Source organism: Lepidochelys kempii, chromosome 4 (assembly GCF_965140265.1).
Source record: "Lepidochelys kempii isolate rLepKem1 chromosome 4, rLepKem1.hap2, whole genome shotgun sequence".
Taxonomy (NCBI): Eukaryota; Metazoa; Chordata; order Testudines; family Cheloniidae; genus Lepidochelys; species Lepidochelys kempii.
Window position 1 is genome coordinate 89,419,305 of NC_133259.1, and position 14,879 is coordinate 89,434,183.

The following is a 14,879-nucleotide window of genomic DNA, read 5'->3' on the forward strand; positions in this document are numbered from 1 at the left end:
GTATAATGCGATCCGATATAACACGATTTCAGATATAATGCGGAAAAGCAAAAATGGTTTTCTGTCTTGTCTACAACATTGGTTCTCAAACTGGGGGTCGCAACCCCTCAGGAGATCACAACCCGGTTATGTGGGGGGTTGTGAGCCTCGACCCCAGCGTGCGGCTGCTAGTTGTGAGCCCCGACCCCAGTGCCGGGCTGTGAGCCCTGACCGCGAGGCATGGCTGCGAGCCCCGACCGCTGTGTGGATCTGTGGGGCTACAAGCCCTGACCCCGGCATGTGGCTGTGAGTCCTGACCCCGACCCCTGTGCCAAGCTATGAGCCCCGACCCTGGCCCCGGCGCGCGCCTGCGAGCCCCGGCACCAGGCTACGAGCCCCGGCCCCAACAGGGACGCATGGCTGCGAGCCCTGGCCCCGACAGGGATGCGTGGCTGCAAGCCCCGATCCTGGGCGTGATGTGAAGGACAACATCAGATGTGCCCTATCTAAAACAACACCAAGAATAAAACTTTTTATGTCAAATACTGTATTAATAACGGAAATGCTCAAGGCCAAACCAAGTTTGATATAACGCGGTTTCACCTATACCGTGGTAAGATTTTTTGGCTCCTGAGGACCGTGTTATATCAGGGTAGAGGTGTATTCTCTTAAGAGCCTGCCTTTACCTGGCATTGTCTCTCCTCCTGCCAAGCCTGTATTGCAAAGGCCCCAGAACCCTCCCACTCCCAGCAGGCTTTGCTGAGGATTAATGGCCTATTGAAGCCAGATGGACCACATCCTAGTTCTAATTCCTGTGGTAGTCACAAACTATATACAGTCTGCTTCTTGGTAAGTCTCACTTCTTAAAGGGCTTGGGTTTTTTTCCTTCCTTTTCCTCCTGTGACAGTTTACTCTGTTACAATGAGATTCTGGCCTCCCACATAGATGCCTATTGGCAAAATAAACTCCAGCTGGGAGGAATGAGTCATGTAAAACTGGCTTGATCCCAAACAGCACTTATTGTGGTGCTTCAGAAAGTGGCAAGAGACTTCACAGTTGTGGCAAAGCTTTTAAGGTGCCAGTGGTTTCTTGATATATGTATGCCAATAGAATTCAATTTCCTTTCCTTTATTGGAAGTTTCCATCTCACTCCTGTATTATGACTAAGACTAGGCAGATGTTAGTTGTGGTGATATAAATGTTTGGCGTGATGAACTATAGAATAAACATGTAGGATATGGTTGAGCAGGACCATAAGGATAATATGGACTGTTCATCACTAGGCAGTAAATTCTGTTCAGACACACACACACACACAAACAGAAACTATGTTAAAAGAATATCAACATTGCAAAATCAAGCACTGAAAAGCTAGGAAATGCCAAAATTAAGGTTGCCTGTGCAACCTTAATTCAGCCCTCTTGTGCATCTGCATTAAGACAAAGTCTTTAATTACATGATCACATATTATTTTTTTCCATAGTATTCCTGCTTCATTAAGTGGTCAGGATGGGGCTTTCTCTGGTGAGGCATAAGATTGTGTAGTCAAGGAGACTTGTCTATAGTACCCCTACTTCATTTGTTGCAGAAGATGGAACATGTTAATTGAATGAGACACAGAACTGCAGGAAGAGTGAGGATGGTTGATTGCCACCCTGGAGAACTAGATTCTATTTCTACCTCTTCCAGAGTTTGTATGTGATGCGAGGCATGACACTTGGACCAAACTTTGCACAGGTGGTCACTAACTATATTCCTCATTTTCTGGGTGCCTGACTTGAGACCTGTGGGTTTAACTTGCAGAAGTGCTGAGCACTCACAGCTGTAACTGTGTCAACAGGAGCTGTGCTTTGAATGTATTGCTTTGTACTTTGAAGAAAATCAGATCCTAGGTGTTTCAACAAGGGCACCCAAAATTAATGGATTTTTTTAACCTTAAACTCTGTGCCTCAGTACCTCATCTGTAAAATAGGGATAATACTCACTCACCTCACAGGGGTGTTGTGAAGATAAATTCATTAATGTTTGTGAAGCATTCAGATAATATAGAGATTAGTACCATGGAAAAGCCCATGAGGAAATTAATATGTCTGTCTTCAGAGCAGGGTCTGAATACAGTCCACTAAATTAGACATGGAGTCACATATTGAACAATGAGGAGAAAACAAAACATTGAATAGCTCCCCATAAGTGAGCACTGTCCATCCTGTGCACTGAATGAGGCAGGGGGCTGTGGAAAAAATGGTATATGATCATGTAATTAAAGACTATATCCCACTGAATACACTGGAGATGGGGGAGAGGACAAATTAAGGATGCCTGCCCCCGTAAATTATATGCACAAATGCTAACTAAAAACAGAAATTCCATCAAGTGGCATCACAATGACAGATGGGCACATATTATTTTGCCCATTTCCCCCCAAGCTCGACCACTTCTGCCCCATCCCCTCAAACCCGTTCCTGTAGCAGCCCTGTCTCGTCCACAGCCCTGGCTTCTTGTCCCAGTCCTGTTCTCCTTACCTGGCCAGTAACAGTCTTCACTCTTCAGACTCCTCATTCCACTCACCCAAGCAAATCTCCTTGCCCAACAAGTCTTAGTTTCTCCCCAACACCCAGTTTCCCTCTTTCCCCACAAGGCTCCTTGTTCAAATCTACTCCCACTATTCCACCCCTCCCAGTACAGCTCTTGTCCCCTTTTCTTTCAAACTGGGCAGCTTTCTCCATGATGCCTGGGCCCAGAATGGTGGACATTCAGAACACAGGAGACACAGGCATCCTGCTGTTAATTCTGGTAGTAGGCCCACAGCAGCCCGGAACTGCAATTGTAGGGGGAAAGTCCTGCAGATGGAATCTTCAGGAAATTTAGGTGCAAAACTGTAGCAAAATTCTAGAGTGCGAGCTGCAATTTTTCAAAGCTTTCTAACTCAGCCAGATTTTGGCGGATTTTCACAGGGATGGCAATCTGACACAAAAGCCACTTCCTGCCAAATTTCATATCCCTGCTCCAAAATAAGGGGGTACTAGAGCTCAGAGAACAGTTTGCCAGAATTTTTTTTAAAATGGGCAAAATCAGTGTATTTTCCCCTATCCTCATTCTTGGAAACAGCATAACCATTTTAATTTAAATTTTCCCCTTTCTCCCAATGGCTTCATTGGGAGTTGAGGGTGCTGAGCTCACAGGTTCAAACCGAAAGGGATTCAGTTGACTCCAGTTATCTCCATGGAAGATGGGTTCCTGCTAAATACTACAACAAGATTATTTAGAAATTTTTGAGGATAGGAGGGGACCACAGGTTTGTTTGCTTTTTTAATGATATAATATAGGGTTGTACATCTTAGAAGGGAGAAGAGGAAGGTGAAGTTGGCTGCATTCGCCTACTCAAATGTTCCCATATCTCAAAGAAGAGGGTCCTCAATGGAATAATTTTCTTTGCAATATACAGTACTGCCACAGTATGTTGCTAAAACAAGAAGTTTACTTAATATTCAATATGGAATTAAAGGCTTGTAAAAAGAGCACCTGCAATTATACTAACTAGTATTAAAAATGCAACAGCACTTGCCATAATTCTTCAGTGTATACATTTGACTGGGATTAGAAATGATGTTTTTCTCTATATCCATAAATAAGCAAGTGTACTATATGTTCATGGGTTTTTTGTCTGTCCATGGAGTAGCAGGTGTAGAATATAAGATGCTAAATCATTGGCAACAATGACAGGATGCTTATGCTATCTCTGCAAGCAAGCACTTGGGTAACTTAGTCACTAGCTCTGTCTTTCCAAAGGCACTCCAGCTGGTTATGTACATTGGGATCTTACTGAACTAATGGTTAGGTACAGAAGGGAATAAGTGATCTGGACAGGTACCCTCCCCTGTCTTGCAATAAATAAATAAATAAATAAAAATAAAAAAATTGGAATTGTGAGGGGCCAGTAACATGACTTGGATAAGATTTCTTTTCCTTTTTCTTCCCTTGTAACTCATGCTGCTGTTCCCAATAATTTAAAAAATAATATGGTCTTTATTTAATGATTTTTTTAATCTGCTGTGTAAATAAACTAATTTTTTCTTGACAAACATTTTTGTGTAATGTTTAGCGAGATGAGAAAAGTAAAATTCTTCAATGGTTAAGTGACTTTTACACCAAATATTTGGACAACTTTCATCTCTACATGTGTTCAATTAAATACAAAAATCCATTCACTTCATGTCTTTAAAGTAATGTAAGGATATGACATAGCATATCATAGAGAAATTGCATCTGAATCAGATCCTTCCAACATAGTTCAGCACTCAAGATGTTCTTCTGATTGGTGTTGTACAAATACCATAGACAATCCAAAGACTCATGGATTACTACTTTCAAGTGTGTGTTTAATGGTCCTTTGTTTCACTTCTAGGCAAGGCAAAACATGCAAACTGGGTAGTAATACTATAGAAAATAATGTTCATTAAATAGGATTCCTCCTACCTGTTAGCATATGCAAAAAAGACAGTTCTTAGGAAGGAATGCTCTAGCTCAGTTTACCACCCGAATGAGCCAATCTGCCAGAAATAAAAGGGTGTTTTTTTCTTTCAGAAAAATTCACCACCAATTGCTAAATGAGAATTATACACCAATGCTAGGAGCCTGCATAATAAACAAGAGAAACTAGAATTGTTCATTTATGAGCATAAATTCAATCTAGTTAGTATTACTGAAACCTGATGGGATGATTCACATAAATGGAATGTTAACATTAATTATTATAACCTATTTAGAAAGGAACAAGTGGGCAAAAGGGCAGGGGGGTAAGGAACTCTGTATCAAAAATGACGTTACCTGTTTCAAGTCACTGATAACGTGAAAGAAACTGAATGCTTAGAGTGTTGTTCCATAACCGATAAAGCACAAGATGGGGTACTAGTTGGTATCTGTTACAGACCACCAAATCACACTATGGAACAGAATGACCACTTCCTTATGCATGTATCTACAATGTGTAGGGAAAAAAGCTGTGTGGTCAGGGGGAGACATTAATTTGGGTGACACATGCTGGAGGTTTCATGCTGTCAGTACTAAAAGGTCCTTGGAATTTCTAAACATAATAGATGACAATTTACTAAATCAACAAATGTTGCAGCCAAGATGGAGGAATTCTATATTAGACCTTGTCTTAACAGATAAAAAGGAACTGATCTCAGAACTAAAAGTTAATGATAGCATAGGTACTTGGTGCTTTAATAGGGGCAATTTCACAGAGCGGAAAACAATTTTGAGCCAGATCAGGTGGGAGAAAGAATTTAATCAGAAAAATGTGAATGATGATTTGGAATCATTTAAGAACACTTTATTAGATGGCCCAAAAGCCACAAGTGAGGAATAAGGCTGTGTTGGTTTAAAAAACAGCCTAGTTAAGACAGGAAGTGAAAGCAGCTGTAATATATATATAAGCCAAGGGAAGAAAGGGGGAGTTGATTGTAATGAATATAAATCAGAAGTTAGGAACTGAGATGTGTTAGTATCTGATGCAAAGCTTACTGACATCAATGAAGACATCCATTGACAGTAGTGGGCTTTGGCTCGGGCTCTGAGTTGGGTACAGAAAAATCTCGATTGTAAAAAACATCAAAAGAGAACTGGGCTCTTTTCATGCGCCATTCACAAAAGGAGAATGAAGCAGGAAATGACAGTCTTCCCGGATCACAAAATGGCAACACACCTCTAAAAGACCATAGTCCTTGAAAGCCCAGATTGGGGCTCTTTATGGATGTAGTAGCAATATAGAAAATTGAATCTGTAAGAAAAATAAGGAATGGGAGGAATACAGCTGCCATACTGCACACCAACTTTGGTCTCTTCTCTAGCTCCGTAGTTCTTTCTGCATAAAGCTGAAGCTCCAGGAAGCCAGGGGAGGGGCGGCGAAGCAGAGCAGGGCAGCGCTTTCAGGGGAGAAGGCAGAGGCGGAGCGGAGGTGAGGTGAGCTGGGGCCAGGCAGGGAGCTGCTGGTGGGTGCTCTGCACCCACCAAATTTTCCCCGTGGGTGTTCCAGCCCCGGAACACCACGGAGTCGGCACCTAACGTGCCACTTTTGGCCAGTTGTTAAATTTAGAAGCCAGTTCTAAAAGGGCTTCTAAATTTAACAACGGCTTCCAGTGAACCGCTGTGAACCGGCTCCAGCTCACCTTTGGTAGTATCCACCTACTCCAATGGCTTGTTACATTTTTTCCTTTTTAAAAAAGGATGCAAATATAACAGACACAAATTCATATACTAATTAATAAAAATACAAAGAGAAACAGCCAGGATGCAAGGAAATGTATTAGACAGCTGTTAGTGTTAGGTGACCAGGTCATAGGAGGTCAGGCCTTCTGGTCAGAGCAGGAGTCATGCCTAGTGGTCAGAGTCAAAATGCCAGGCCCATGTGTTGAGACAGAGGCAGTAATCAGAGTCAAGGTCAGAATCAGATTACCTGGAGTCAGGAAAGGCAGGAGCAGGGCTGGGTGCAGGGCAGAGTCTAGACTAGAGTAAGGCTGGGTGCAAGGTAGGGTCCAAGCAGGAGCAGGGCTTGGAATGAGGCAAACACAGGCAGATAGAATTCACAGGCATGTACACTGAACAGCCACTGATCCTCTGCAGCTGCTGGGCTAAAGAGCAAGCCGCCAGACAGCTTTAGCCAATCAGGTGGTTCTGTTGTGGCCCAGCTGCGCTCTTTGGCTGCCCAATGACTGGGTAGGTGCAGCTGCAGGCCCTTATTCCTGATAGTCAGTAACTATCATTTTTGAACCTTGTTTTGTTCTCAGAACAGTTGCTTCTGCAGGGGCTGATCTGACACTGAGCCTGTGTTTTCTGCTTCTGGTGTCTCGTATCATCAATGAGTGGATGAACATATATTACTTCAGTCAAAGAAATGCTGATAGTGTTCTGGATGCTCTCAAGAAACAGAGGGTATGTCCTTTGTGATTATGTTTATATTTCTTGGGTTGTTCCTGAAGGACAGACCCTCTGGGGTGATTATAATATGTGACCTTTTGTGGAGGGTATAGCTAGTCACTTAACAGGTTGCTGTCCACTTTGTTTTGAAATCTAACCCTTTCCTCCTTGGGGAATCTTTGGTTTTCTTGTCATAGTATTTCTTCTGTTCTAGTTCCTAGCAGATAACTCTCTTGTAAGCAATTCAGTGTAAATTTGAAGTTTGTTAGAGTACTAATACTTTTGTTCTTCTGCCTATGATTTGCTGATATTTTTATCCTAAAAATTTAAAATAAAACAGATTTTTCTAACAGTGGTGATTATTAATCTTTGAAATCTGCAAGGTTTCTCTTTCAAATTCCTTGTTGTTTCCTTTGACTCTTATCCACTTTTCTGGGCATAGTTAAGTGCTTGATGTTAGAACATGTGTCTTAAAGAAAATCACCAAAATGAGCCTCTCCTGAATTGTGGGTCATTATTTATTAACTCATCTGGAATCCCATGAAGTAATTTATACTGCTATTTGATGTGTTGTACAATAGCTTAGCTTTTAAGAAAGTAGTTCATCACAGACAGTGGAATAAATAACCTTGGTTCCTCTTATTGGCTCCACTCTGCAACAGTACAACAGAAACACTTTATGTAATCAGTATTGATATCCATACTGTGAATTATTTAAGTCTGATTCCTGTGTAGCTAAGGGCCTAGCTTTCTATGAGGAAAAAGCAAGGCTTGTGAAGTAAGGATCTTGCAATTGGGGGGGGGGAGAGGACAACCCAATGGAAATTCCAGGCATGGAACTTATTAGAGATAATGTCCCCTATACATAGGGAAAACAGGTAGGGGACAATCTGGTGCTCGCTAACTTTTCCTGGATAACTTACTGACTTTCAATTAATGCTGCTTAATGTTTCAAATGAGTTTTTATAATATGATCATGTATTAAACATTACAACTTTTTCATTACAAAATATATTTTATCTGTGTGTACATTTATTGCACTTCCCACACAGCAACCTGCTTGAATTTAGACACTTTCTATTTATGTTAAGATGAATAAAGTACACTAATGGTGAGCTACACCTGGAATAGGAGATTATTTACAGTCTTTTAAAATAAGTAGAGGTTATCAACATCCTTCCAAAAGTGAGCTCTGTTGTGACAGAATATCTCTAATGACAATAACAAATTTTAATTGACCAGAAGGCTGTTGATCTGACACTTTTAGGAACAGTTTAAACATGCAACTGAGATACATAAATTTATTATTTATGTAAACCCAATAAAAGATTATTGCAATTAAATGAAAACCACTAGCAATTAATGTAATCTAGCCTCAAAACTGTACTAATACTTATCATAATTCCAATGACAAGAAGGCATTTTGTTGTTGTTTCTTTGTAAATAGGATGTAAGTAACCTATGCAACAAAGATGATAAATCTAACTGCATGACTACCAGGTGCACAAATTCTATTTGTGTGCTAATCCCTCACTAGCTCTTTACTGTGTGGCAGTTAAGTATTTCCTGGTGTGCACTGTAATAACAGGCAGCTGTCCTGTCAGCTCCACTGAAAAATGAGATAATAAGGCAGGCAAATGATGTCCTTTAAGTGCCAAATCCTCTGTTTCCTGCAGCTTTCCTTTAAGAGGGTTCAAGCAACTTTTAACAGTTTTTCTTCTTTAAAATTCATTCCAATTGCATGTGAATAACAGTATTGAATATCATCTCCCAAAGAAGAGACAGCATGCTAAATAGCTTAAAAACTTCTAAAGAGACAAACCAGTTGACTGGAAACATGACACTAAAAGTCACTAAGGTAATAAGACCTGTAGACTCCAACACTGCTTCTGTTGAAGTTTTGCCATTAACATCATCAGCCTGACCCTGCTCCCAGCTGAAGAGCATCCCATCCTTCAGCTTGTTGTCTTCTGGTTCACACACATTACTGGTAGTCAGGTGATCAGTATTCTAAGTTCCCACCTGTGTCACAACTTCCCTTGTGACATTGGGCAAGGGGATGAAAAATGCTGAGTGCCCAGGAATTGAGGTTGCTTCTGGGCATCTCCTGTGAAGTGCTGAGCCACTGCAGCTGTTATTGATAGAATCGGCCCCTCTAGCCTTGGCCATGAAACTAAACCTTGAGGCCTATGGCCTTGTGGAGCCCTCAGCACTGGATGCTTTTCACCTTTAATTTCTCTATGCCTCAGTTTCCCCATCTATAGCATTAGGCTATCGGGGAGTCTCAGATTAAATTAATATTTTGAGCTCCTCAGCTAGAAGGTGCTATGAAAGCACTAGGTGGTATTATCATTTATTATGATGAAATGTTTTGAAGATTTCAGTTATCCTGGATTTGATGTCCCATGATCTGTCCTCTGTTCTTACAGATATGAACCACGCTAATTCCAGACACAAAACAACTTCTAAAATTAGCAGAGCTGTCAGGAAGGGAAACATGTTTAATTCACTTAATTGAGAACCCTTGGACCGATAACTGTGGAATAATCTGTCCATAAAGGAAGTTTCCTTTTAATCCTCATCAGTTAGTAGATGGCTTACACCCTAAAACAAAAGAGTTTACCCCCTGTTCTGAGGGATATAATCGATTATTTTTTGTTAAGGTCCAAATTTCTTGGTCAAGGTATAGGCAAGGTTCAGACTCCAGAGAAAATAATACAAAAATATTAATGAATAATTGGATTTCACAGTCAATTCAAAAGCGTCTGGTGGCAGGGGTTCTGGAAAAATATGTATAGTGGGGATGCTGGGAGCCATTGAACCAAACTATAAGCCCTGTATTTAATGGAAACCATTACAAGCCAGAGGTGCAGCAGCACCCCTATTCCAGCATCTATGTCTAGCAGCCCAGATTTGGCCTGCAGTCTGCCTATTGACTACCCTGCCTTAGGATAAGTTTTATTTATCTTCTCTCCCTATACATGTGTACTTCTAAAATCCTGTTAGAACCTTGGATTCTATCTCATGATGATGTGTTCTATAGGTGGATCGTATGGTGGGGGGTTTTTAATATTTCAAATTTATTGCCTTTCAGGGTTATTGGCTGTCCCCTTGTTCTTGTATTAGGAAATAGGGTAAATTGGAGCATCAAAATTATCTTCTTTGTACCACTCAGTATTATGTGTATCTCATGTCCTCTTTTATTCATCTCCTCTTTAAACCAAACAGTCCCAATCTTTTTGATCTTTCCTCAAATGGAAGCCTCTTATTTACACTCTGTTTTGTTGCTTGTCTCTGGGCTTTACCTATTTCTGCTCTGACTTTAAAAAGAGAAATTTTAGATTGATTTTTCTAATGGTATTGCAGTATTTTCAGTATTGGTTTTTTTACCCCATTCCTTATGTCCTAACATTTTGTTTGTGTGTGGTTTTTTGAACCACTGCACCTTGAGCAGAAGTCTGCATTTTGTGACCCCACAGTGATAAACAGAATTTTTCATTGGAGATTACAGCTAATGGAGGAACAACTAGTATGAGTAGTTTGAATTATTCCTTCCAATGTGCATTAACTTCCATTTATGAACAGTGGTTTTCATCAGTCATCATGCTGCCCATTCATTAGTTTTCACAGGTGCCTCAGCAGTTCCTCAGAGTCTTCTTTAGTCTTGATTCTCTTCTATATAGGTTCTTATACCACACGTCTCACCATAGCATCTGAGCACCTTCCGGTAACGCATTAAGCAAAGTAACTAACCTCCGTCACACATCATTTGTTCTCTCACCATCTCCCCAGGGGTAGAATGGTGCTTCCATTTGTTGCTTTTTGGGGTGCGGGGTTGTGACCTTAACAACATCCCAATGCAAGAGGGCAAGGGGTTCATGGTATCTGGTAGTGAATTTCAGCTGGCCTGACCAGTTCAGTTTGCACCAGTTCATTAATGCCCATCTGTATCTGATACAAGGCATGTAAGGTATCATTGGAAAAGTAATAACACTGATCATTTCTTGCCTGGTGTATATATGGTAAATGCCCAAGAGACCATACAAATATTAAAAATGTGGAATTAGAAGGTGTTTATCAGACAAGTCTGGGAAGTGGGTAAATAGGTTTCTTCTAGACAAAGATCAGGCCAAAACCTCCAGCCAGGTGTCATCACAGTTAGTTAGCCATCACATGGCAAGTGGCCATTTATCTGCATTTTAGGAGACACCAGTGGGGGAAGAAACCAGCATGGAATTTCCTTCATCAGCAGACTCCATGTCTCCTTCCTCACAACTTGAATGAACTTTTCTTTGGGGGGGAAGGGAGGAGGTAACCTTCGGAAGAATCAATTTCAGAGGTTCACTAGACTATAACAAAGAGGGGCAAAGAACCCCAAGGGATCTTTCACATAAGAAACCAAAGGAACTGAGCACTTTGGACTCTGTAGAACATCCTAACTAGAGATGTGGTCAGCCATCTTGCTGGAAGGTAGATTGGTAAGGAAACTACCTTGAACAAAGACTGTAGCTTGTCGTTGTCTTAAGTTTTAGCCACTGAAAGTATTTTTTTGCTGTTAGCGAATACTAACATTTCCTTTATACTTGAACTCACTTAAAATCCTATCTCCTTTTGTTAATAAATTTTTACTTTCAATATAAACATGCACAGTGCTATGTTCAATTTGAAGTGATTGCTAACACCAGTTAAACTGATAAGCTGTGTATGCTGTCTCTTTAGGGGACCAAACAAACATTATTCCTCTGAATTCTCCAGGAAAGGGCTGGCCATTGCAGAGTGCATGCTTTTGGGAAAATCTGGGACTGGGTAGTGTTGGGGTCCTCTTGCCAGGTGCAACCAGAGCTGATGTATACCAGAGTGTGGCTGGGGCATAACAAGCAGCCTGCTGGAATCAGAATTGCTGGTTCAGGGCTGCTTATCATACAGACTCTCAGTGTGTGCTTATCTACTGATTGTCAGTGTCCAGGCGGTGAGCCACACCACTAGAACTTTGACTGACCTGTAATCCTGGGTGCCTTAATCACAACCCCTCGCTGGTCTGGATTGCACCACAAGATGGGACAGGGCTGTTTGGGGTTTTGTTGGAGTTTCTATGCACTAGGGCTGTCGATTTAATCACAGTTAACTTGTAAAATTAACTCAAAAAATTACTCTCAATTAATTGCAGTTAAAACTGCATCATTAAACAATAAAACACCAATTGAAATTTATTAAATATTTTGGATGTTTTTCTACATTTTCATATATGTTGTAATTGGTGTATATTTTTATTACAAATATTTGCACTGTAAAAATGGTAAAAGAAATAGTATTTTTCAGTTCACCTCATACAAGTACTGTAGTGAAATCTTTGTTGTGAAAGTGCAATTTACAAATGCAGAGTTGTTGTTTTTTTTCCCCCTTTTGGTTACATAACTGTTTTGTTTTTGAGTGCAATGTAAAACTTCAGCGCCTACAAATCCACTCAATCCTACTTCTTGTTCAGCCAATCGCTAAGACAAACAAATTTGTTTACATTTACAGGAGATAATGCTGATCTCTTCTTATTTACAATGGCACCAGAAAGTGAGAACTGGCAGTTGGTTGGCACTTTTGTAGCTGGCATTGCAAGGTATTTATGTGCCAATATGCTAAACATTCGTATGCCCCTTTATGCTTCGGCCACCATTCCAGAGGACATGCTTCCATGCTGATGGCACTCATTAAAAACGTAATGTGTTAATTAAATTTGTGACTGAACTCCTTGGGGGGAGAATTGTATGTCTCTTGCTCTGTTTTACCTGCATTCTGCCATATATTTCCATGTTATAGCAGTCTCGGCTGATGACCCGGCACATGTTGTTTATTTTTAAGAACATTTTCATTGCAGATCCCAGGGGTGCTGCAGCATGCCTGTAGCGAGGCGATCTGGTTCCCTGCTGCCCCGGAGAGTGATGAGCCTCTCTGGACACCAAAGTAGGCGGAGCCAGCGAATCCTGCGCCTGCCCCTTAGAGGTCAAGGCACAGGACAGGAAGTATAAAAGCTCGATCCCAGAGCTCAGTTAAAAAACAGCCACCGAAAAGGCCAGATGCCTGTGGCGGAGCTTCCAGCTGGGAGACCACAGCAAGTGGCGGCCGACCTGAGGACTGGCCAGACCAGCCAATGCCTGATGCTAGCCTGAGCCCAGAGACGCAGCCAAACTTGCCACTCGCCAGTTACCCCGAGGAGCTGCCAAGCCACCCATATGCCAGTTACCCTGAGGAGCCCATGGTGTGTCACCCCCTTGGAGGATGTCCTCCAGGTACCTCTAGAGGGGGACGTTGGGAGCAGCCGACCCTAGTAAGGCGGCAACACTGCCAGAGCCAATGTCAGTGTGTTGGGGCCAGGAACCCCACTGACACAGCAGCGGGTCGTCTGCTGCTGCTAGGGCCCCGGGCTGGGACACAGTGGAGTGGGTGGGCCTGTGTCCCCCCCTGCCACCCATCTCGCGGGTGGCAGTCTCCCCGTCTCCCAGGCCACTTGGAGCCAAGAGCCTGGTTTTGCTATTGAACTCTTTGCTCAGCCCCTCCCTGAGGGCCTGAGCCACTGACTGTTTGTTGCCCTGCCCTGACCCAGGGCCTGGGCTGTGCTCATAGTGAACTGTTTTGCTCAGCCCCAACCTGGGGGCCTGAGCTACTAACTGTTGGCCCCGCAGCCAGGCTAATTCCCCCAACACACCTAACAGAATTAGCGAGGCAGTCTGGTTCCCCGCCGCCCCGGAGAGTGATGAGCCTCGGCCAAACTCTTACAATGCCCCTGCACCCTTAGTTCCTGTGCCTACGCTGATGTGTCCCAGGCCCTGTACCCCCTTAGAGACAGACCTGGCCCTCAGTTATCAAAACTTTCTTCCCCATGTGTGTATTTAGGCCTGGATCCACAAAGGGACTTAGGTGAGCCCCCTCTGGGAACCCCTCTCATGGAGTTGAATGCCTTAAGCTCCTAAGCCATTTCTTGTGAGAATGGCTTAGCTGCCTGTCTACCCCACATACAACAGTGGGGCGGAAGAGGATAAGGATTGTGGCATTTGGGACATCTAGTGTCTTGCAACTGACTTAGCTCATAATTTGGTTTCAGTTTTTTGAAATCGGCCTTTTTAAAGCATCAAGTGTAAATATATTACAGTTTGGACTTCACTCTGTTTGCATGTAACAAATGTGATCAAGTCATGATTGATTGTACCTATGCTACCACTAGTTTTTAGTTCTGTGACAACTTCCTTTTCATCTGTCAAGATGAGGTCTAAGTCCCCTGTATTGAATACAAGATTGAGTTAGGAATTTGTCATATATAATTTTCAGAAATTCTAGGGACTTTTTAGTACTGGCAGCATGAAACTTCCAGCAGATCTCACTTGGATTGAAGTCTCCCGTGGTCATGCTGCTTTTTCCACCCTACACATTATAGATAAGTGCTTGAGGAGCTGGGTCATCTTGTTCTTTAGTATAATTTGTTGGCCTGTAACAGACACCAGCTAATAACTAATACAGCACAAAATAGGATAAGACTGTAATCCATAATCATTCAAGACCATTTGCTTCTGAGTTGTCAGTGACTCAAAAACAGGAAGTACCAGTTGAACATTATTCCTGAACCTAGATTGCAACCACTATGTTGAAGTCTCTTTAAGATTTAAAAAGAACAACTTTTTTTTTTTTTGGTGTAACATCAACAGGCCCAAATAGACTTCTCAGCATTAATTATATTAGCTTGTCTTTTGCTCAACGAGGGAAGAGTCCGGAAGACACATTAAACAAACAAGTAGCATACAGTGCATAAAGTCATGTGTTTGTGATCCGATATGAATTGGTGGACTGGGAAAGCACTGAAGATTTGCCAGCTACTGAAGTCCCTGGAGCTGATTTAATCCTAATGTCAGAATCAGTTTTTTAAGTGTGGGCAAAAAGCCCACGATGTAAGCTCTAGAGATGAAGCTGAAATTGTTGGTCACTTGCATGTTTTGCGG

At 42.0% G+C, this 14,879-nt stretch overlaps 1 protein-coding gene across 4 annotated transcripts in view; it reads left to right on the plus strand.

Annotated features, from left to right (window-relative positions):
* LNX1 (ligand of numb-protein X 1) overlaps positions 1-14,879 on the plus strand; it is a 364,589-nt gene that overhangs the window by 23,707 nt on the left and 326,003 nt on the right. For 2 of the 4 annotated variants that reach the window (XM_073342023.1, XM_073342024.1), the window contains exons 2-3: positions 6,768-6,912; positions 12,421-12,508. The exons of the other annotated variants lie outside the window; for them this stretch is intronic. The gene's annotated coding sequence lies outside the window, so the exon portion shown is untranslated. The remainder of the gene's footprint in view (positions 1-6,767; positions 6,913-12,420; positions 12,509-14,879) is intronic. 4 annotated transcript variants of the gene reach the window in all.